The 23,516-nt window shown below is 46.9% G+C and overlaps 1 protein-coding gene across 3 annotated transcripts in view; it reads right to left on the bottom strand.

Annotated features, from left to right (window-relative positions):
• NCOA1 (nuclear receptor coactivator 1) overlaps positions 1-23,516 on the bottom strand; it is a 185,491-nt gene that overhangs the window by 112,589 nt on the left and 49,386 nt on the right. For all 3 annotated transcript variants that reach the window (XM_082307544.1, XM_082307545.1, XM_082307546.1), the window contains exon 2: positions 17,476-17,644. The gene's annotated coding sequence lies outside the window, so the exon portion shown is untranslated. The remainder of the gene's footprint in view (positions 1-17,475; positions 17,645-23,516) is intronic.

The raw sequence follows: 23,516 nt of genomic DNA, 5'->3' as shown, positions 1-23,516 counted from the left end.
AGGTCCAGGACAGCAGTTTCATAGAATCACCGAATGGTTTGGGATGGAAGGGACCTCCAAAGGCCACCCAGTCCCACCCCTGCCATGGGCAGGGACATCTCCAACCAGATCAGGTTGCTCAGAGCCCCGTCCAACCTGGCCTTGAATGTTTCCAAGGATGGGGCATCTCCCACCGCTCTGGGCAACCCCTTCCAGTGTTTCACCACCCTCATCGTGAAAAATTTTTTCTTGTGTTTAGTCTAAATCTCCCCTCCTTTAGTTTAAAACCATCACCCCTTGCCCTGTCGCAGCAGGTCTTGCTAAAAAGACTATCCCCATCTTTCTCGTAGGCCCCCTTTAAGTTTCCAGAGTTAACTGTAAAGCCCTGACTGAAGCCCACGGTGGTTTCACCAGCCACTTCTCCAGGCACTGCTCAGTGCTTCTGGAAATCCCCGCATGCCTTCCATGGAGGAAAACTTGCTCCTACTCAGCCACGGTAACTGATAAAAACTCCATGTGATAAGGAAAGGTCATTCATTTATAAAATAATGCACAAAGAGCATTTGTTAATAAAAATTGCCTTAGATCGCTGGGTAGAAACACAGTTGGGTTCAACTGACTATGGCAGTTTCCCTCTACTGCCATAAACCAAACTCGTTAGGGCAATATAAGATTTCTTCTATACTCCAAAAGACCGCAACCCTTCCCAAGAGCTTCAACAGCACCTTGGCAATCAAAAAAATTAAGCAGAACTGCATGCATTTGCTGTGCCAAAAGCTCACACTCAGCATACAGTGAATTTAAGAAATTCCTTCAATAAACACCAAAAATCCCCTGGCATTGCCCTGGCCATGGGAAATATCCTGGATCGCGCTTTAAGCGACAAAAAAGGCTCAGCATCGCAGGTACGCCGGCCGTACGTCTGATGTTGTGGGGAGAGAAATCACCGGCGCTAGGCAAGAGCAGTAAGAGGGTTTCACCCGATGCGAGTAGGGTGGGCAACAGATTTACGGTTTGTTTGGTTTTTATCGTTTCACTTTATTAAAGCGAGCTTGGTTTCTTTCTAAACTGAATACATACGCTCTCCCAGTCCCGAAATCACGGTTAGTGAGGGGCTGGGTGCAGGAATCTTGTGTTTAGCCCAACTTCAGCATCTGCTGGCTTATAGCTGAGACCTGGGAAACCCACCCGCAGAGCGGGGCTTGCTGCAGAACCAGAGCAAAATAACACAGAAACCGGCATATTTCAAACTAACCGAATTTGAAGCCTCTTCTTGGAAGGCTGGGAAAGCAGACGGCTTTCCTGGGAGGCTGCTCCGGGTCTGCACCGGCGGGATCCTGTGGGTTGGGGGTTTTAATGATGGGCAATTGCCCAACAAGGACAAAGTACTCTTGTTTCAAGGGCTCACTCTGCTGCTTTGCAGAGCATAACCCTCTTAAGCAGATATCATGGAGTAATGCTTAAACGAAGAGAATCAGACGAGTCACTTCTAACCTGCTAAATTCACCTTCTCTTCTCCCTGGATGTAGCTCCAAAAATTAGCTTATCACCATACTTTGCATTTTCATAGACTTGGTGACCATATCAAAGTATTTTAGGAGCGTTCAACTTCACGGCGCATGTATCTGGTAGATGTTACTTTCAGAAAGAACACCAAAAAATAATTTTATAAAGAGACGATCTTGCCTACAGCTGCAGAGAAATACAGGGAAGAACCCGAATGATACTTTCCTAATCAGCAACCTGCATTTTAAAAGCAGAATATAGTCAGGTTAATGGCAGATAACCCGGCAATCCTCAACCATGCCTTTCCTTCTCCAACAGTAAAAAAGAACAAAGCAAATAAGAAATTACTGCAGACTGGTGGGGTTTTTTTGTGTAAGGGCCTTTATTTCTTCCCCGGAAATTCCCCGAGCAGAGAAGACGACTCCTCCTTCCCAAGCTGTTCAATACAGAAATCTCAAACTCGAGAGTGCTGGTGACACCTCTGTGCAGATAAATCTTCCTAACAACCCAACCTTTGCAGATTCCAGAAGGGAACTGGAAGATAAATCCTTCTCCTGAGAAGCCTGGAGGTTGCTCTGCCTGTGCCAGGGCTGCAGGGAGGACTGGGCTTCCCAGAACCTGGAATAGGTGCTAAAACACAACCTCGAAGGGCACATCTCAAAATAAGTTGATGGGGCTGTTTTGAAGCACTCTGCAGACTGAAAAAAAGACCACGATAGCATGAAACTCCAAGCAAGCCGTCTTCTGGCTCCTGCCCATTCACCACGAAACAAGAGGACAACTTAAACATGGGATGGAGAGACCAGAGAAGGGATATGGGAGAGGAGCTGATCATGGTGGAAAGCAGCCTGTCTCACACACAAACACATTGGCATGGGAGAGTATGAACGAAGCAGAAATCCCGTACTCTGATTCAAATAAATCTCTGCTATTCTGATAGAATATGGACTTTCAGAGCAGAAAACACAGGAAGAGAATTGAGGCTCCTTGCCCAAGATCAAGGATTGTCAGTGGTAAAGCAAATTTCTGACCCTACGTTACTGCAATCTAATCTCTAGATAACATCTGACTCCCCATTCGACTGCACACAGCAATATCCTGCTTTTAAACGCCGGTCTGCTAGGAACAAGAATCGCCAACGTACTCTCAAGCATCCTATAAACGCTCAAAGAATGAAAATGAATCACAGCAGGAAGGAAAAACTTATCAGTTTAATGTAGTATTAATTACTGTTTCTTGTGACGAAGAAGGAACTTCAGCAAGAAGCAGAACAGCTCTCGTTTGGCAGGAACGCCACAGCAGCTCTATCCGATATTGCCCTGAGGAGCAGGCTGGGGTTACATGCCCAACTGAGTAATTTCCAGGTACCACCTGCATCTCCTGAGCCCCAGACACAAAGATGCTCAGCGTCCCAACCTCCAAAGGGCTGCACAGGAAGCTATAAATGCTCCGTACCTTCGGAAATGAATTGAAAGCGTCCTTACTGAGTCACCTATACGAGAAGCCAAGACTCCAGCCTCAATTCTACCTTTAGAATCATCAAATCACCGAATGGTTTGGGTGGGCAGGGACCTCCAAAGGCCACCCAGTCCCACCCCTGCCATGGGCAGGGACATCTTCACCCAGACCAGGGTGCTCAGAGCCCCGTCCAACCTGGCCTTGAATGTGCCCAGGGATGGGGCATCTCCCACCGCTCTGGGCAACCTGGGCCAGTGCCTCACCACCCTCAGCACAAACAATTTCTTCCTTCTGTCCAGTCTGAATCTCCCCTCTTTCAGTTTAAAACCATTCCCCCTTGTCCTGTCGCCGCAGGCCCTGCTAAAAAGCCTGTCCCCCCCTTTCTTGTAGGCCCCCGTTAAGCACGGAGAGGCCGCAATCAGCTCTGCCCGCAGCCTCCTCCTCTCCAGGCTGAGCACCCCCAGCTCTCAGCCTTTCTCCACAGCAGAGCTGCTCCAGCCTCTGACCATTTTGGTGGCCCTAAAACGTGGCCCCTTCTACCCCCACAAGGAGGAAAGTCTTTACCACCATTTGCAACGTGCTTTGGAGCTCCACAGTCAAGTGCAAGCGCAAGGCATGACCATCTCAGGTTATTAATCCACTGTTTATATTAAGACCTGCCACTGTTGACACTATTTACGCACAAATGCGTGTACACAGAGCAAATATTACATCAGCAAGGGCAGCACATGCAAGGATGGGCTCCTCCTTTCGCCGGCCTCTCCGGTGCCGTCACTCCAGTGGCATTGTCTGGAGGTTACGTGGGGTAAACGCACGGTGCACTCACCAGGTTTTACTTCAGTTGTGTGCAGTGTAACTTGCCGAGCTGATGAGACAGGGGATCCCAAAGACAGAAGCCAACAGCCTCACATGACCTTCTTAATAAAGACACTTCCTCAGATATGTGCTTTGTAAAAACAAAACAACCATAAAAAAGAGAGAGATTGCTCAATGTAACAATTGTTTTCATTTTCAAGCTTCTTGAGTTACTGAGCTTTCAAGCACAGCTACAGGAAACAGGTTTTATAAGGTTGTACAAAGAGATGCCATCCGCATCCCGGCACTGCCGGGGGATGCCGGGTGCGGAGCACTCCTGGTACCCGGCAGGGTGCTCCGCTCGTCCGGGCTGCCCGGGCTAACGCTGCATTTGCTTCACTTCAAAGTGCTTCACCCCAACTGTGCTTACGGTACAGCGGACCGGCTTGGAAGAGACGCTGTCCGTTCGAAATCTAATTAAAATCTGAATTTTAAGTAGCTTTGGTGATAGAGGCGAACAGCCTCCCCCACTTCATGACCAGGTTTTTCCAAATACTGGTCTTTTCATGCAAATGTAGAAATGGCTCGCGTTTTCTTGACTGTTTATCCCCTTCCCAATTCAGCCAGTGCGCCGCATTTCCATCCGGACAGATCTGCCAAGCAACGCATTTGAGGAACATAAGGGTTTTATAGGTCTGCAGGGTTTTGTTTGTTTTCCTTAGAGACCCTAGAGTCAGCTCCAAAACCCGACCCAAAACCTGGTATACATCTAAACACCACTTTCCGTTTCTGAAGAAAAAGCTTACACCATTTTGCAGCTGCATCCCACTCCCCGGGGAGGGAAAGCAGCCCAGCGAGGGTGCCAGGGCAGCCTTTTAGCAATACATTTATCCAACACACTATTTCTCTTCTTTTTTTTTTTTTTGCTTTACCGCAGCAAAACTGATCTGCTTCTTCGTTATATAATTTCTACTTACGTTCTCCTTTAGGCTTTCTCCTTGAAGCAGGCTGCGGAGAGCTCAGGAGCTGGAGCTCTGCAACAAAGGCATCTGCCATAGGAAGCCTGCAAAAGTTCAGGAGCGCCCGCTGGGAAATATTCCCCAAAAAGACATTAATTTGCAGAGAAAAATAAGACAGGGCTTCATTTCGTACCACCTTTCCCCCGCGTCTCCTCCAAGTTACATGGAAACACCACGAGCCATTTTGTTTCACGTGCAGGCAAATGACTGACGGGATAAAAACGCCGCAGGCTGAAGTGCAGAGAGTGCCCTCCGCTAAGCTAAAGCTAAAGCTAAAGCTAAAGCTAAAGCTAAAGCTAAGCTTAGCTAAAGGTAAACCGACAGCGTTTGGCACCCACTTTGCCCGGTGCCAGGCACCAGGACCAGACCCGCATCCTCTGCAGGCACAAGCGCTGCAGGCACGGACACAACCTGCCTCCCCGGCTGCTAATCCTTAGGTTTGCGAAAAACCAATAAGCGTTAATAAAACAAACAGCAGAAAAAGAGGTATGCATTAAAAAAAAAAAAAAAAAAAGATGGAGAGATTTGTAATTAAGTCCTAAGAACGAAGAAATGGGATGGGGCAGCACCACAAACCCTTGCGCTTCAAGAAACCGCGGGAAAATTATGCACTGGGTGCATCTCCTGCCCTAAATACGGTGGGTGTGTTAAAAAAAAATCAGAGCGGTGATTCAAGTATATTTAAATGGAGAAAAGGGGCAAGCTCATACTACAGAGATGGGTGTAAATGTGCCTCGATCAAGGAAAAAGGAACGTCTCTTGTAAAGCGCCGGAGCGCGAGCGCATGTAGGCAAATGCACGGAGGAAAGGGGAAAACCAGGAGGGGGTCAGGGGAGTCCAGCTCCCTCGTGGAGGGAACGTGAGGCTAAACTAATTAAAATGCAGAGCCCTTGGAGAGTTTCAGGAGGAAAGTACTGCAGAAATCAGTCCAAAATGATGCTATTAAATCACAGATATTAATAGCGGAAGAGATCCACAAGTATCTGGTCTGTTAAAATGGAGGGCAAGAGATGCTCAAGCCGTTTCATGAAGCACTGCAGAGAAGCAAACGCATTAAAATCCTTCACCGATGCTACTCAGCACCCCTTAAAACTGTTTCTACAATACAAAAATAGGCAAGTGCCCGAGAAAATACAGCAAAATGGCTGGGCTGCTCCACATAATGTTTCGGAAAAGTAGGACATCCTTTGAAAGACGCAGGATCCCACCGAGGTGACAAAGGGCTGTGAGCTATAAGTAACCCAGTGTCACTTTGGTTGAATTCTCCCCCCCAAATTCTTCACTGCTCCAGAGAAAATAACTTCTTGCTTTGTCCGATGAATTAGGAATCATCGCTAATGAATTCAACGGTTCCCAAAAGTGCAAGAAATGCAAGCAGAAGACCCAATCTTTTAAAGAAAATATCAACTGGGAAATAAAAAACCTACCTGGCTATAAATCCCTGGAATTTGGTAGAAGATAAAATATCTTTCAGCACAAACTGGAAAACTGAAGGCCAGTTTACGTAACAAAACTTGTGCACATAACAAACACATCCTCTGTGCAATTGTAAAGTCAGCATTGCAAAAACATTTCTGCAGCAACGTGCTGAAGCTGCCAAAAACATTTTGTTTGAAAAGGGAAGATGAAACTCAATGTTAAAAAAAAAAAAAAAAAAAAACAACAACAACACAAAAACCCCTGGTATTTATTAAACCATTAAGAAAGAGGAAAAAAATTGCTGGTTCACAATGATCTGTAAATGTGCATGGGGCTAAATTTCAGGACCGCAAAACAGATGTGCGTGCAATTCCTGCAGCTGCACAAACAATACAGGCAAATAAGATGGGCCCAGCACTTCGGTGTGAAGTTCACACTGGTGCAAGGATACGGCTTATTTTATACCCATGCCATCCCGCTATGGTATAAGTAACAGTTTTATTTTCCCCTCCATAATTAAAGCCTGTGAAAACAAAGCGATGAAAAGACTCAGCTGCGGCACGGCCCTCGCTAGCTGCTGCAGCGCAGGGAAGGCTGGGGCTGGAGGTGCCGCCTGTAGAAGATGGCAGCTATGTGACACCTGGGTAATCACAGCTGAGTCACGCTAATTGAATTAATACTTAAAATGTTTGGGCTTGGGGGCTCTTTCCATAAGAAATAGGGGCTATTCTTCCCCTTTCTTTAGAGGATGGTGTTGAAGGCACCAGAGAAGGACACGACGATGGCGATGCCACCCTGGGCGGTCAAACTGGAAGGTGACACCCGTTCTCTGATGGAGAGCGGGGCAACATGAGCATGAGAAAAGACCTCTTATGAGCATCTCATGTGTTTTATGAAGTCACGTACCTGTTACAAACAGAAGGAGGGAAATACCGAACTACTATTTTTGAGAAACGCTGCACCATCAAAACCAAATATCAAAGAGCAAACCAATGATTTACTTGATAAGTCTCACCCCCCTCTCCTTGTGTCAAGGCAATCAGTCCTTTCCTTCACTAAATTACTCTTAGAAACAACAAAGAATTAGGCTGTTACGTATACTTTTAATTTTTATTCTTCTCTTTCAAACCACAGCTTTGAAATGAGAACGTGTCAGAGGTGGACACCCCACCACACGGGAAAGGAAAGTTCATTGCAACCACCTGTAACGCTCGTGAGCAAGACAAATGGCTTTCCCCAGGTCTCCTGTCGAGGAGGATGCCGTTCTTACACATTAGAGCAGACGTTTAGTTAGCTGTCATGAAATATTTATTAGCCTGCTGATGAGTTAATTAAAAATTTTAATAAGATTTCAGTACTTACTGAAATTATTTACCCCATGTACAGTCACGGTGTTGACAATAGATGGGTAAGTGGTATATGGAGTGATTTTATTTTTTTAATGACTTATCTACTTGTCTGCAAATGCTCTAATCATTGCTAACAGCTGTAAAATTTATCTGTCCTTCATATTTAACATGCAAAATAGTTGCTAGAGTGCTTCTACCCTGTCATTCATCCGTTATTACTCCGTCATTTGCAAAGACCACTGCAGCATCTCAAACCCAGACCTAGCGTACAAGCAGATGACTGATGAAATACTTCGCTATCAACACTCCCATTAATAACAGCAGGGTGGAAAAGGTCTAGAGTTTAACTGCAGACCCTCTCAGGCAACAACAAGCAAACAACATCCAACTGTAATGAAGTATTTTCATCTGCTGGAGAAATAAGGATGTGATGGGATTACCATTGTGTTGTGCGGCAATGCTATTCTTCATGGTATATTCATAAATAATATGCTTACACAAAGTGGAAAAGCTTCCTCCCCGTTTTTCCATCAGTCAGGAGACTGCTGTGCAGCTGTATTTTCCATCTAAAGATAGATGGAGTCCGGAGAAATATAGAGCAAAGGGAGCTCATTTGTGACATTATACTATTATATTTAAGAAAAAAACGCTGCAGCTGTATCTGTACATCATCACTCTGACATGTGCTTGGGTCTCTAATTACTTACTTTCATGAATTAAAGACACAGGAGAGAGGGATTAAAGATGAGACTGCAGAATGCGAGGAGACAACAAATGTAAGAAATTTGGAGGAGTCTCCCATTCAAGCGAGATGAGAGTCAGCAACATTCGGCGGCTTCGCTTCCCTCTCTTCTGCAGGGATCAAAGCAGGGAGAAATATTAATGCTCTGAAGTTACAAAGACGTATGAAAACCCTAACGAGCATTTTACACTGCAGATGCGTGAGCAGAGCTTCGCTCGGCGCCGTGCGAGGCAGAAGCTGCGACACAACCGACTTTAAATGTCCTCAAATTTCTAAAGAGCTTAAAATCAGCTGCCAGTGGGAAACACGCAGCACGGCCATATGCTCCCTTCTGGTGCAGTAAGGAGGAAGGGATTTCTACTAGAAATTAATGTCATTAAACTCAACTGCTGGCCACTTCCATGACCACCGGTAATACCTTGCCCTGCTCCCTAAGGGGTTTCTCCACGCCTTGACAGTAGTCATTCATGGACCTGCACCGTATTTCCTATAAATTTTAGCAAATTCCTATTTTTGTTGTTCATCAGTTGCCAAGAGCTGCGTGTCTGCTTTACAAATACTGCATATTTAAATGCTAAATATTTTGTAGAATCACAGGGAAATTGAGGTCGAGCCTCGGGATGTCTCTGGTCCAACCTGCCCTGGCTCAGCTCCGGGACCTGTCCTCGTGGTGAAGAAGTTTTTCCTTGTATCCACCCGAACTGCCCTTGCTCCAGCTGCACGGAGCAGAATTCCCTGTTTACAACCCTCGTATAATAAACTGTCAGTAACACCCCCCGGTTTTGTTTTAGCGTTTGTCAAGATCTGGGATGACCTTTCCTTGCACAAGAACATCCGTTTCCTTTGTGGTTCTTCCATTTGTGTAATTATGGGGTTTGAACTGCCCATTCAGATTCTTACTGCGTTTCTTTAGGAGTGTTTGTTGAAGGTTTTTTTTGTTAAATCTTCCACTTCAAGTATGAAGTGGATTTTTTTCCATCTTCTTTTCCATCTCTGGACTATTTGCTATTATGGTTGCCATAAATTTAAGGCTGCTTAAATCAGAATTTTATTCCAATATCTTAATAAAAGATTTTCCCTTCATTTGCTACACACTCGGAGATACGCGGAAACTGCTCAGCTGTATAAATCCGATGCTAAAAGACATACCATCCATCTGATATTCTGTTACTTTGTTATTAAAATTTGCTAATTAGTTTGCCTTTCCCTCTTCACACTTGGGCTTAAGACAGTAGCGAATTTCCCTACAGATAAAATTGGTCCCTTCTTAACAACCCATTCACGCTTCTAAAAGGAATACGCTTTCTCCCAGGTGACATTTTGATATGAACTGTAACAAGCAACGGGGCAATTTTCCTTTGATTTTGAATTTCATTTTAACTTCGCCAAATATATTTTAATATACATTCCGCAGTTCATCTGTAGCTGGGATTCGTGACAGCTCCATTAAACAAATGTATGCCTTTCATTGTATAAAGAAACTCCAGGATAACAAGGTAGAGGAAGCAGGGGTGGGGAGGGAAGCACGTTAAAGCTAAGGCTTTATTAACCTCACGAGACTTCTCTGAAATCTGCGAGGGGAGTCTAAGGTCTTTACAAAAAGAAAAGAAAAAAGTATCCACGAGGAGTTTGCTATATATTCCTTCATGTTTTTGCTATATATTCCTCCCGCCTCGTCCTCTCTCAACAGCTAGCTGTCTCCTAACTCGCGACTCCAAGAGGTAAGTAAATTCAAGGAGGAGAGCAAGTGTTATAAATAAATGGGGAAAAACCTGATTTTATGGAAAAACATCGCTTACCCTTTCACCTGAGAGAGACAAGAGTTCCCTGGGTATCAGCTACCCTAATGCCCCAGACCCAGCAGAGCCTCTCTGCAGCCTCTCCATCCCACTCCAGCGGGGCATCGGGTGATGCAGACGATTTCTCTGCAGATGTTGAATTTCACCCCAAATTGCTAATTCTTACCAGCAACGTACTCTGAAGTTTTAAGCACCATTTGAGGTGCTTTGAGACATCGGCATGTCAGGGAAGACGAGGACAGGATGCCACGGAGGAATGCGGATCAAGGATGAGCAAAATTAAGATTTGCATTCCAAATCATCAGGATTTCATGGGTGTTGTGCTCCTAAAACTTGCTTGCAATGAAAATTATTTACCAGTATTTCTGGTTCTTGGAAAGTACTAGCATAGATGACGCCGCTGTCTCCAGCTCACAAGACTGACTCAATAGTAAATAATAATTTAAACCAGTATTCAGGCAAAACTGCCAGGAAATACTTTACATTTTGGTCCTTTCCTGATGGCAGCAGGCACATGTGTGTGTGTGTTTTAACGCACATACCTTCATCTTCCAACCACAGGAACTAGGTATCGATAGTTTTCTTTCTGAGAAGCACACAGAGCCACGTACTTAGCAAAACCTCCCTGGCGCTGGTGAAAGGTATTCACCAGCAACTCAGCACGGAAGTAAAAAACATCAGAAAAATTCTTCTTGCTTTTTGTCAGCCAAGCGGTAGCTTTGGGTTTCATGTTTATCTCTTGAAAGTTTACCAGAAACAGATCTTACCGTCCTCCTGAGTTATTGACAAGTGGTTACACAACTCCCATCAGCTCTAAAAAATGGTTTTCGTGATAACTGAAAGATAAAAAAGACTTCTCTAACTAAAAGCACAAATAGTCCTTACTAAGGGTTTAACCCGTCTAAAATTTTCCTCTTTCAAAGATAAGATCAAAAGTGGGAAAACAAACAAAAAGGCAGTTCTAAGCAGGTTTATTTGTTATTTTTAGAAGATAAAAGGACCTCCTTTTCAGATATCATGCTGTGCCACGTTTTCCCCAGAAGCTGATGCGAAGAGCACGTCTGCTGGAGGCCAGGGGGGCGATGACTGCAACCATCCAGGAGCAGAACCTGCCTCTTGCAGGGTTAAACTCACTCACCGTCCCCAGCTCTGCTCCCAGCTGGCTTCACCGCATCTAAGAGGCTTCAGACGGAAGACAAAACCTCGTGGGAGGAGGAAGAAACCCCTCCAGGATGGATAGCTGTCACCCCATGAACACAGCCAGGCTGGCGATGCCCATGAAGACGTGTCATGCCCAGCAAGATGAATGCTCACTTGTGTTTTTATTATTTATTATGATTTTTTCCTTAAGTGCTTCCAAGCTGAGTAAACAGAACTGTGCTTTGTACAAAGGGTTCAATGTCCAAATGGAGATCAGTCACAAGTGGTGTCCCTCAGGGGTCCATATCGGGACTGGTACTGTACAGTATCTTCATCAATGACCTAGATGGTGGGATTGAGTGCACCCTCAGCAAGTTTGCAGATGACACCAGGCTGAGGGGTGCAGTTGATTTGCTGGAGGGATGGGATGGCATCCAGAGGGACCTTGATGGGCTCAAGAAATGGCCACATGTGAACCTCATGGGGCTCAACAAGGCCAAGGGCAAGGTCCTGCACGTGGGCTGGGGCAATCCCCACTATCAATACAGATGCAGGATGGAGGGGTGGAGAGCAGCCCTGCCGAGAAGGACTTGGGGGTGCTGGGGGATGGAAAGCCGGCCACGAGCCGGCAATGTGCGCTGGCCGCCCAGAAAGCCAAGCGTCTCCCGGGCTGCATCCCCCGCAGCGTGGGCAGCGGGGCGAGGGAGGGGATTCTGCCCCTCTGCCCCCTCTGGGGAGACCCCCTGGAGCCCCGCGTCCAGCTCGGGGGTCCTCAGCACGGGAAGGACATGGAGCTGTGGGAGCGGGGCCAGGGGAGGCCACCAAAATGGTCAGAGGCTGGAGCAGCTCTGCTGTGGAGAAAGGCTGAGAGCTGGGGGTGCTCAGCCTGGAGAGGAGGAGGCTGAGCAGGAGGAGGAGGAGACCTGATTGCGGCCTCCCCGTGCTTAACGGGGGCCTACAAGAAAGGGGGGGACAGGCTTTTTACAAGGGAGCATAGTGACAGGACAGGGGGGAATGGCTTTAAACTGAAAGAGGGCAGGTTACACTGGACATAACGAAGAAACCTTTTACCATGAGGGTGGTGAGGCACTGGAGCAGGTTGCCCAGAGAAGCTGTGGATGCCCCACACATCCCTGGAAGTGTTCAAGGCCAAGTTGGATGGGGCTTTGAGGAACCTGTCTAGTGAAAGATGTCTTTGCCCACGGCAAGGGGGTTGGACTAGATGATCTTTAAAGGTCCCTTCTGACCTAAACCATTCTGCAATTCTATGACTCTAATCCTGCTAACCTCTGGATCATCTATGAACGAAAAAAAGGCAGAATTTCTCATATTTCTCTGGCTTACGGAGGCAGCGACCACAGCCATGTCCTGCAGGGAGAAGCAGCAATCGCTGGTGTCTCACCTCCAGAGAGCTGACAGCCAACGGGAAGCCCAACACGGAAGAGGTGCCCTTGAGAAGGTCAGAGCAGTAGCTAACACAAACTGACAAAGAGGTACCAAAATAGCTAAAACAATGAAAGAAAGTAAATAGGCACCGATTTATAACCTTACAGCCACAGGAAGGGCTTGTACAGCAAATACTACATTAGGCAAAGAACAGAAAGTCGTTAAATCCTGAAAACTGACGGACTCACTTGAGTGTGGTTTTCAATTAAATGATACATCATCTTTGTGGCCCAGGAAGCAGAAATTCCTCGAGGGCAGCAGAGAACGCAGCAGACTAAAAAGCCATTAACATATCCAGCATCATTTACTGTCCCGTTGGATGCTGATTACAGTCCTGCTCAGCCCAGACACAAACACGTTTCCACCTCGTCTCCTCGGCACAACAAGAGCTACCTACATGGTGGGGCTGGAGACAACGATGAATTAAGCTTCCGTTGTTCAACGAACCACCGCAGACCCGGAGGAAGGGGTTACAACCTGCATTAATGCTGTAGCCCTACACCAAAGGTGATGATAAATTGATCACTGCAGAAACGGCTGCGGTAGATTAAGGTGTTCCCATTCCTGGGTTGCCTGTGAAGAGGATCCCACGCTCACAGCTGAAGCGTTCATGTGAGCATTTCTCACGTGCTTCAGCACAAGAAGCTTGGGTTGAAAAGCCGCTGGAGAGGGCTCAGCCCAGCCTGGAGGACACGGCAGCGCTGCGGATGAGGAGTGCCCACAAGAACCATGGATGAACCACTCTTGGATGAACTCATGGAGGCCACCAGCTTTGCCATGTAAGCAGTGACCAGCGGTGGAGGGACAATGACATCTCAGACCTTGGCAGGGTTTGGGCAGCTGGTGTCTGGTCATGGTCAAAGAATTAGGCCGGATTTGTGTAGAAATGTGAACGCCTAAGGAAAAGGTGCATTTGCTTAAATTCCTAGGAGTAGTAAGGCAAATGGACAAAGTGGTTTGTTCCAAACGATAAGCAAAACCACAATCTGGATATTAAAACAAAGTAGTCAAAACAGAGCTAATCAAAGCTCCCGGGCAAGCAACGTTTAATGGAAGATGACGAAATCCTTACTTAGACATTCTAATTTTTTGAAGGAGCTAAGCACCAAAAGTTCCACTTAATGGCAAATGTGTGTGTCTCAAATACTTTCTGTGTAAACAAAGCACCCAATCTGACTGTCCAAGTACAGGATTTACATGTGAAAACAAGAGCATCTAATGGCATTTTTAGAAAAAAGGAACAGAAACAGTTCTCAGATGTGAAACTACAACCAGCTCCTGTATCAAAACAGTCCTTAATTTCGCACAGAAGAGCCAAAGTCACTAGCAGACATCTGAAATCCCATCAACTGTTTTCTTCTCAACATATGCTTGAAACTTTCGTCTTTAGCATCGCGCAGGTGCCTCTAACATATAAACATCTAACAGAAAGAGGTATTTCAACATTACGCGAACCAGGACTGCAGCAGAATCAAATGACCAAATAAAAACAAAACGGGGGGGGAGACTCAGTTAAGACTTGAACACTTTCAACAGGGTGAATGCTTTTAATATAAACTTTTTAGTTTGTATTAGCCTAGTGACAGCTGGCTATAACATCTTCACGATAAATATGAAATGTGTTGGGGGCCTCCACCTGCTCATTCTAGCTTTTCTTCTTAAAAAAAATAAAACAACAAAAAACCCCACAAAACCGAGAAGACTCAGCACTTCAGCATTTGCATTTGGCAACCTAAAGACAGATACACATCTCCCGCTACTGTGGCTGCAGGCTGGCCGGCAGAAGTACCAGAAGCCCGACTTGAAGATGCAATGTTGCTGGTGGGCGTCCTCTGCGAAGCGGCAGAAGCTTCAGACCTCTCCCCGCACGCGGTCCGCAGCGGTTGTCCTGTCTGTTCTCTACCGGGCAACCCAGAGAGCCTTTTCCAGTGGGCATGGCGGGGGTTCCTGGTTTGTTTGTGCTCTTCGCTTTTTAAAAGCAAGGCTTCAGGAGTGCCCCATTGGCTTTAATTCGCACGTGGTGAGACAAGCCTGGGATTTCTTCTTTCTAAGCCCTCAAAAGTGCTACGTGCATTTTTGTCTTGATCAGCAGGACTCCATTTCAAATACATGGCTGAAACAACATCCCTCTCTAAAACTAACAAAAGAGGTAGAAGAACAGATGATTTAGAAGTACGGTGACTGCCAAGCCCGTCATCTGTGTCCTTCCTACCCCGCCAGCAGCCCCCGGGAAAAGGGAACGGCAAGGCAGAGGTTACGACTTCAAGGAAACTCAGATACGGTAAATACCTCTCACGAGATACCATTTATAAAGTGTTGCAACACTTGAAAACGCTGTTAACAGCAGGAAATCTATTTAAAGTGGAAGGAATATGATCATTAAGGAATAAAGAGGGAGTTTCGGCTCAGCAAAGACCTAAGGCTAGGGTGGGGGAGGGAGCGTCTCGGCGATTGGATTTACATTTTTTCATCTCAAAGCCCCATCGCAGGATAAAGGGGATGGGAACTCAATCGCAGCAACCGGATTTCATGCCAAGCCAAAAAGTCCATTTGCTAGAGGAAAGAATGAAATTTAATAAGGCAGATTGGGGTGGGGGGGGTAAAATAAGGAAAGGCTGGGAGGTGCCAGGTGGGATGAAGGCAGGGCTCCCCCCAGCTCACCGCAGGGGCCAGCCCGTCAGTCCCCCAAATTAGGGGAAATCCAAAGCAGCCGAGGAGGCACCTCACCCTTAAAATTAATCTAGAACTCACTCTTCCTCCCTGCAACGATATCCAATTTCATCGTTAAGAATTTAACCCTTTACTTGCCTGGGCTGCATGCGTCTTGCTGCCTGACGTTAAGAGATGTCTCGGGTAAAGCCTGGCCACTTCTGGCCACGTGATTTGTACTGATCGCTTTGGAGAGGGGGGCAAAAAAGAAGAAAATAAAGAAGAAAAGCTGCGTACGGCCCCGCCTGAGGCACGGTCCAGCCCAAGACCCTCGGTCTGCAAGCTGCCAGCCTGGGCAGGTATTAATCGGCGCCTGGAAAGCAGGAGGTCGGCAGCGGGGAGAACCCACCGCCACCCTGCAAGGTCACCTCTTCAAAAGCTGAATCTGGTCAGATACTGGCCAGAAAAATAAAGACATCTTAAGAGTCGCAGGAGCAAAGATTTTTCATTTGTGTGTGATACAGCTTACCCGCTTCCAATCAAAAAGTAGCTGTTATCTCCAGAGGGAAATGTGATCTTTTTGCGGTGAAAAATCCTGACTCCAACTGTGCATGTATCAGGCAAAGTGCGGTTTAATAATTAACTCTGAGCAGCGCTTCCAGCACTGGATCGGGGCTCTGCTGGTTTCTTACCGCTCACAGGCTCCTCTCCACCCAGGCGACTCCAAGCTAGCAGTCGGGACGGCGCACAGCAATACAGACGTGGTATTATTTCCAAATTTTACAACCATGCCTAATTACCGCCATCATTTGTGCTACAAATGGGAGACACCGAGGCAGAGAGCAAAGAGCCTTGCCCAAAAACACAGCTCAAACACTGGACAGCCAGACAGAGCGGGGCAAGGGGGATGTCTCCCCAGCTATCGCCCACCCCTGGCTCCATCTCGGGCACCCAAATATCTACCCTCCAGCCACCAAACCGATCAGGGGAGGACATCCAGAACGGGGCACCGACTGCAGCGATCATCCCACCACAGTTTAGGGAAGCTGCCAATGCAAGGACAGAAACCAGGTGGCCAAAGCAGCCTACGGAGGACATACACCACCAGTGTCTTACTGGGACCAGTATTTACACCGCACTGAACAGGAGCACAGGAGCAAGCCACGCTCAATCCAGAAGGAAATATCCCATTTTCCATTGCATTCCAGCCAAAACCAGCTCCAACGCAAAAGTTTCTTGGAACACCAGCTATCTCAGACAGGGAACTGCGATACAAGCTATATAAAATTTCATCAGATAAGGGCAGCTGTAGTGATATATGTCATTTTTGCCTTACGGCATGTCAGCTGGAAGCTGGTTTTCCAGGGGAATTGGCAGGGGCACAGGTACTCCCCTCTCCTGCGTACCCATGGCCCACAGCAGTAAGCCCTCTCAGTCTTGATGGAGAGAGGCTGCAAATCCCACAGCCATACAGTAGCTGCAGCCAATCCATCATCCAAGTGCTGCTTGTTTTACCATTTTGTTCATTTCTAAATATATTCTACTGTCTTTCCAAGTGACCACTCCATTACAACAATTTTCCTTTAAGATATTGCCGGCTGTGGGCAAACCACAGAAGTGTTCAGGTTGTTACATGCATCAGCTAGTAAGAGCTACAAGGATGCTGAGTGCACACTTCTTACTCTGGAAGTTGTAGTAGCCCTTGCCATAAAACATTTTGATTTCCCAAGTTTGTGACTTTTAAAATTCTCTAGTTATGGACTCAATTCACCTGATAACACCACGAGCCAGCCTACAGCGTAACACTGACTTACCAAAACCACATATTATTCTTTAGCACAAATCCTTTGCATACCATTCTGCCACTGCAGCAATTAGCTATTCAATTTTGCAAAACATATTGAGAAAGCGCAGTTGATACAGGCAATAATTTCGTCTTTATGAGCTTTTAAAACAACTCTCGTAGCTACGAATGCAATGCAGACTGACTGCACATCTCATGTACGGGAAAGCAACCCAAAGAATGCCAAGGACAGAGAAAAACAGTGACTTTTGCTTTGAGCAGTCTCGGTAATTAATTCCGCATGAAGAGGTGCTCCAGCAAAAACCACCTCCATGACAGGTTTAAACATTTTCCGCCAGAGGAAAGAAGAAACAGAGACTTGCAACCTTACCTCTATCTTCCCGAGGTGAAAGATGGTTCATGGGAAAAACTGGATTCTTCAGTTAATTAAACAGCAAAACAACAGAATCCTAGTGCCTCAGCAAACGCAGGCATCGACCTTCCATGGGCAGTCTTCACAGGAACTCTTCTAATAAGGGACCAGCATCAATTACTGAGTCCTGCGGAGGAAAAGACAGTTTGTCTACATTAGCTTTCATTTATCTTTCTGAATTATTATTCACACAATGCAATTTTCAGTGTTTTAAGTAGAAAAACAGCACAGTTGAGGTCAACTATTAATTCACAGAAGCATCCTTAATAGTTTGCTGACCTTCTCAATATTATCAATTGCAATGTATCTTTTTTATTTCATTGTAAAGAACTCATCAAGGTTCCTCAAACTTTAAGCTACTTGGGAAATAAAGTAAATGAAAGCTTAATACTCCAACCGATATTTTTTTTTTTCGATTCTCCCCTCCCTCTTTGCCAATGCCACTCCTAAGAAATAAAGACTACCCTCCAGAAAAACACGGCACAGATCTAGTAGCAAATCTGCCATAGCGAGACAGCATCTACGCAACACGGGAGATAAAAACTAGCACCAGAAAATTACAGTTGGTGTTTACAGCCAACAGGCTGCAGACCACCGCCGAACTCATAAAACTCAAAGATAATGAGATCCTTCCCTGCCTCACAAAGGCGCGGGTAGTAAATTGCTGGTGTTACTAAGCATTAAGCTAGAACCGGATCAAGGGGATTTCTCCAGTTCCTCTTCTTCTGCAGACTTTCCGTATCACCTCCGATAAACCAGGTAGCCTCTGAACTGAGATGAGCATAATTATTTCTCTCCCGAAGCACGTACGCCATAAAAAGATACCAAGAGTGCAATATGTCCGTTTTCTTCAGTTATCCCCACTCCTGTAAGCGTTACCAGTCTGAACCTTATTCCTCTCGAGCCAAATGCCAGTATGTCAACTAAACTGTGGCTTGCAAATACCTTGCTTCGTTGAAAAATTTAAGTTCATAAAACAGGGCTCTTCATATTGTGATGTGCTGCCTGAATTCCAATGATAAAGTAAGTAATTTTTAAAAAAACAACCAGGGAAACACTGAGATGAGCTTTGTAACCTTTCTTCCAAGCCACTCCACACGTTGCAGTTTCTCTAGCCAAGCTTGCTACCCACCCCATCAAACGCTCCCAATACCGCTTTTGAACTTTTATTTGTAGTAGCTGTAGGATGCAACTCATCTTAGTCAACCTCAGGCACCTAAGAGCTGGGTGGAAACCGGAGCTGGTAATTCCAGGGTCCCTCTGCAGTCAATAAACAGGTCCACGAGTCTCCCCTTGGAGATGCTGGATGGAGATGTCCGCAGGTCCTCGGCAGCCCAGCCGGCCCCAAAGGCTGGCTGCTGCTTCAGCGGATCAGGTTTGGCCCCTGAGGAACCACCACGCTAGGAGCGCGCGTTAAATTACTTCCACGATGTGTTTATTTTCTTTCTTTCTCTCACAGGGTTACTGGGATTACTGGGTTAAATTTATACCTCTAAATCCAAGCGTCTGAAGTTAGATGAGGGGAATACCATCATTTGCTCAAACCCTGCTTGTCCCCATCGCCACTCCTGCTATCACAAAAGAAATTACTTACATGGACACGGTCATTAGAATACCGTCTTAATAACGCACCCGTCATTAGCAACACAAGACTCTAAGTCACTCGTTGCGATTTATTCATGAAAAATCAAGCAGGCAAAAGGAGGGAGGAAAACTCAGACGGCAGCATCGTCTCCAAGGCACTGGCAAAGAACAACTCCAGAAGCGTACGGATCCGCACACGAACAGAGAGGTGTGACTAGAGCACATCCCGATGGGAGACGGGATGCCTGCCTTGTTAAGCATCCATTTTTACACACACGTGCACATAAATCAACATAAAAGATGCACAAACTGCTGAATCGCTCAGGCTTCCAGTCTGAAAGTTGTGTTTTACCAGTAGAAGACAGTCTTTGAATTTCTAAATAATATATATGTCCCAGCTGCTTTCCCTACCCCTACAATAAATAGATTAAATTATGCTAAGGAATGAACGTTAAAAATGGAAAAACATAAATAATAATTGAAACTTTAAGAGTATGTTTCCCGATTCCTGGGGTGAGGTGTGTGTCTGGGGGGATTAAGCTCCCAAAACTAAAAAGGGAAGATGTTCCTGTTTTAGAAAAATAAAAAGGCTTCTCTCAACCTGGCTCTCATGAAAAGGAAAACAACAATCAGAATAAAAAATATATATAACTAAGACAAGAAAAACTAAACCACATATTCAAATACCTCAGAAATGTAATGCTATGAAACAGCAAGAGAAGCAAAATGCAATGAGAGGATCCACAATGCTCACAAATTTTGTGCGTATCAGGTTATAAAAATTACCTAGGAACAGCAAACTCCAGCAACAGCCGAGGACCGTTACTGCACAGAAACAGAGCAACCACCAGCAATATTATAGGAACAGCAGAAGAACACAACAAATATTTCTGTTCATTAATTAAGAAAGAAACCAGATGGTATAGTCATGCCACAGGAAACATTTTCTATTCCAAACAGCAATGCAGGCAGATGTGAAACAACAGCTCACAGGGCTGGGAGGTTTTAAGTCGGGAGGTCTTCAGCTGCATCCCAGCGGCTTTAAAAGAGCTGGACAAGAAACCCTCTGGACCATTTATCACGGCTTCCTGCAAGTGTGAACGTGGGAGGTTTGAGAGCGTTGAAGGACATAGAATCATAGAATCATAGAATCGTCAAGGTTGGAAAAGACCCTTAAGATCATCGAGCCCAACCGTTAACCCAGCACTGCCAAGTCCATCTATACCATGTCCTCGAGCACCACATCTGTCCGTTCTTTAAATCCCCCCAGGGATGGGGACTCAGCCCCTGCCCTGGGCAGCCTGGGCCAGGGCCTGACAGCCCTTTGGGGGAAGGAGTTTTTCCCAATACCCAACCCAACCCTGCCCTGGCGCAGCTTGAGGCCGTTCCCTCTCGTCCCATCGCTTGTTCCTGGGGAGCAGAGACCGACCCCCCCAGCTCCAGCCTCCTTTCAGGCCGTTGCAGAGAGCGAGGAGGGCTCCCCTCAGCCTCCTCTTCTCCAGGCTGAGCCCCCCCAGCTCCCCCAGCCGCTCCTCCCCAGCCTTGTGCTCCAGCCCCTGCCCCAGCCTCGCTGCCCTGCTCTGGCCACGCTCCAGCCCCTCCATGGCCGCCTTGGGGTGCGGGGCCCAGCGCTGAGCACAGCATTCGAGGGGCAGCCTCCCCAGTGCCCAGCACAGGGGCACCATCACCGCCCTGCTCCTGCTGGCCACACCGGTCCTGACACAAGCCAGGGTGCCCTGGGCCCTCTTGGCCACCTGGGCACCCTGCTGGCTCGTGTCCAGCGGCTGTCGACCAGCACCCCCAGGCCCTTTCCCGCCGGGCAGCTCCCAGCCGCTCCTCCCCACGCCTGCAGCGGTGCCTGGGGTTGCTGTGCCCCCAGGGCAGGACCCGGCCCTGAGCCTTGCTGACCCTCACCCCGGGGCCTGGGCCATCGACCCGGCCTGGCCAGGGCCCTCTGCAGAGCCTCCTGCCCCCCAGCAGACCAACGCTCCCGCCCGACTGGGTGTCCCCTGCAAACTGGCTGAGGGTGCCCTCCATCCCCTCCTCCCGATCATCGATGAAGATATTGAACAGGACCGGCCCCAGCACTGAGCCCTGGGGAACAGCACTGGTGACCGGCCGCCAGCTGGGTTTGGCTCCATTCACCACCGCTCCCTGGGCCCCGCCGCCAGCCAGGTTTTTACCCAGCGCAGAGTGCACCCATCCAAGCCCTGAGCAGCCGGCTTCTCCAGGAGAACGCTGTGGGAGACAGTGTCAAAGGCGTTACTGAAGTCCAAGTAGACATGCCGTGTGTCAGTATTTTAAACGCCTGAGCAGGATGACCTAGCTAATAACAAGCTATCAGTCCAGCTTACATCCCAGGAAGACAAGGGAAATGCTGGTATAAAACCTAATTAGGAATTATAGAAAGTAAATAACTGATGTCTATCGGCACGTAGGTCTTAAATCAATTGCATGTGTTTTTATTAAGACTACAAGATTGGCTGCAAACTGTAACAGCTCTGATGCAAAATACTTAAGAGTTCGGTAAGTCATACAACTTTGTAAAGTATGATTTCTCAAGGAACTGGAATTACATTACATATCATGGAGTATATTAAACAGATTAATAATCGTCCAAGTGACAAGTCATAAAATACAACTAGATGATCATTAATCATGTGCTCGTACTGAAATCCCAGAAGGAGCAGATCTTGCGCCCGATGTTACTCATCCTCCTGCAAGCGATGAGCAAAAGCCACTGCAACTCAGACTCACACCGACTCTGAAAGCTGCAGAGAGCGAAGGACACGAGATATGGATCTTTTACCAACGTGACTACAAGCAAAGACCTTGCATATTTTTATCACCAAACACAAACTTGCATCTGGGAACAGAGCCCCTTCCCAATCCAGAGGGGATGTAACGGAGGAGGGACACAGGAGCAGCCTACGAAGGCAGCGGCAGCCTGCTCAGTGCAAGAGCAAGGGGACAAGAAATGAAAGTAGCAGGTGGCAAGTCCAAAACCAAACAAGAGGCAGTGGTTTTCTTCACACGCGACCCAGCGTTTTAGCTCCTTGCTGGATGTTGTTCACGTTAAACCTCCGCACGAGCTCAAGGGAAGACTGGCCGTGCCACAGAGCAGACACCCACGATGGTTGCTAATAAGATGGACATCATCTCCGGCTGGGAAAGTCCTGGAGATGTTGAAAGATCAGAGGCTGGGGAGCTGGGAAAGTGCCATACAGTGTCTGCCCAGTTCTCACATCCTTCTGGAGGCTCCGCTTTTAGAAATAGGGTGCAGATCCATCCATGCTATTCTTGTATTCTCACCTAAGAGTAGAGGAAACTGCACTTTGGAAAAAAGCTCAGTGACGGTGGACCACCAACCGCACACGGCTCCCCGGTGCAGCTCCCGTTGGCAGCAGCGCTGGATCGTCCACGTGCATGGAAAACTCCTGAACGTGGGAGCTCAACCCACTCTTTCAAATACAACTGAACTCAGGGAGGTCCTACAGCCTTTCATGCAGGTGACCATATCAGACACTATTAACAACCCCTCTCCTGTTCCAGAGATGGTGAAACCATGGCTTTGAACCACAAGCAGCCTACAGGCAGCCCCAGAGTCAATCCCAGACTGCAGCGCAGTTGCACAAGAAGTAGTGGGGTGACGCCGTCCCAGGGCCATCGGATGAGCCCACATCAGCAGAAGCAAGCAGGTTTGAGAGGCAGACAGAAACACACGCCTCATTTAGAGAGCACCAAAGCTCTTCCAGACATAATTCCCTGGCAGAACCGCTCCGTCCCCTCAAGCTCTCCCCTGTCCCACGCGCTTTCTGGTCCTCAACCACATGAAGATTTTGCAAAGCTTTCCCAGGTCATTACTACGCAACCTGTCTGCAGACCACTACCCGTAGTCCATAAATCACAGTATGAAGCTAAAGGAGGTGGATCTTGACTTTTCTTTCCAACACATAATACCTTGAGGCAATCATAAAAGATGCTTTACAAGTGCTATCATGCACAAGCTTTCAGTTTAAGATATAGAGAGACCTGGAGGACAGATAAAAGAAATAAGTATCCATAGATTATATACATCAACCGCCCAGGATATTTTTCCCTTTCATCGGAAAGCCTTTTAATTAGTAGGAATATGCACTTAGAGACTTCCAACATAAAAAACGCCAAGCCCCTTCACTAAAGCTTGCATTGACTGGTGACTTTTGCTCTTCTGTTTTCTTCCCAGATCCTGTATTCAGCATTTTTTGTTCAAACTATTGACAACTTCCGCTTTAGGTGTATCCATTTTTCCCTCCCAACAAAGCATCAAAGTTGGGTTGTTCCCTGCAACCCAGCAAAGCAGAAAGAAGAAATAACGCCACACAAATGGATTGGACCTCGGTTTTAAACAGTTGAAGCTGAGGGCAAGAAGTGGG

The sequence above is a fragment of the Platalea leucorodia genome (assembly GCF_965183815.1).
Source record: "Platalea leucorodia genome assembly, chromosome: 3".
Taxonomy (NCBI): domain Eukaryota; kingdom Metazoa; phylum Chordata; class Aves; order Pelecaniformes; family Threskiornithidae; genus Platalea; species Platalea leucorodia.
Note: the sequence above shows the minus strand (reverse complement) of the source record. Positions and strands in the feature narration are given on the sequence as shown.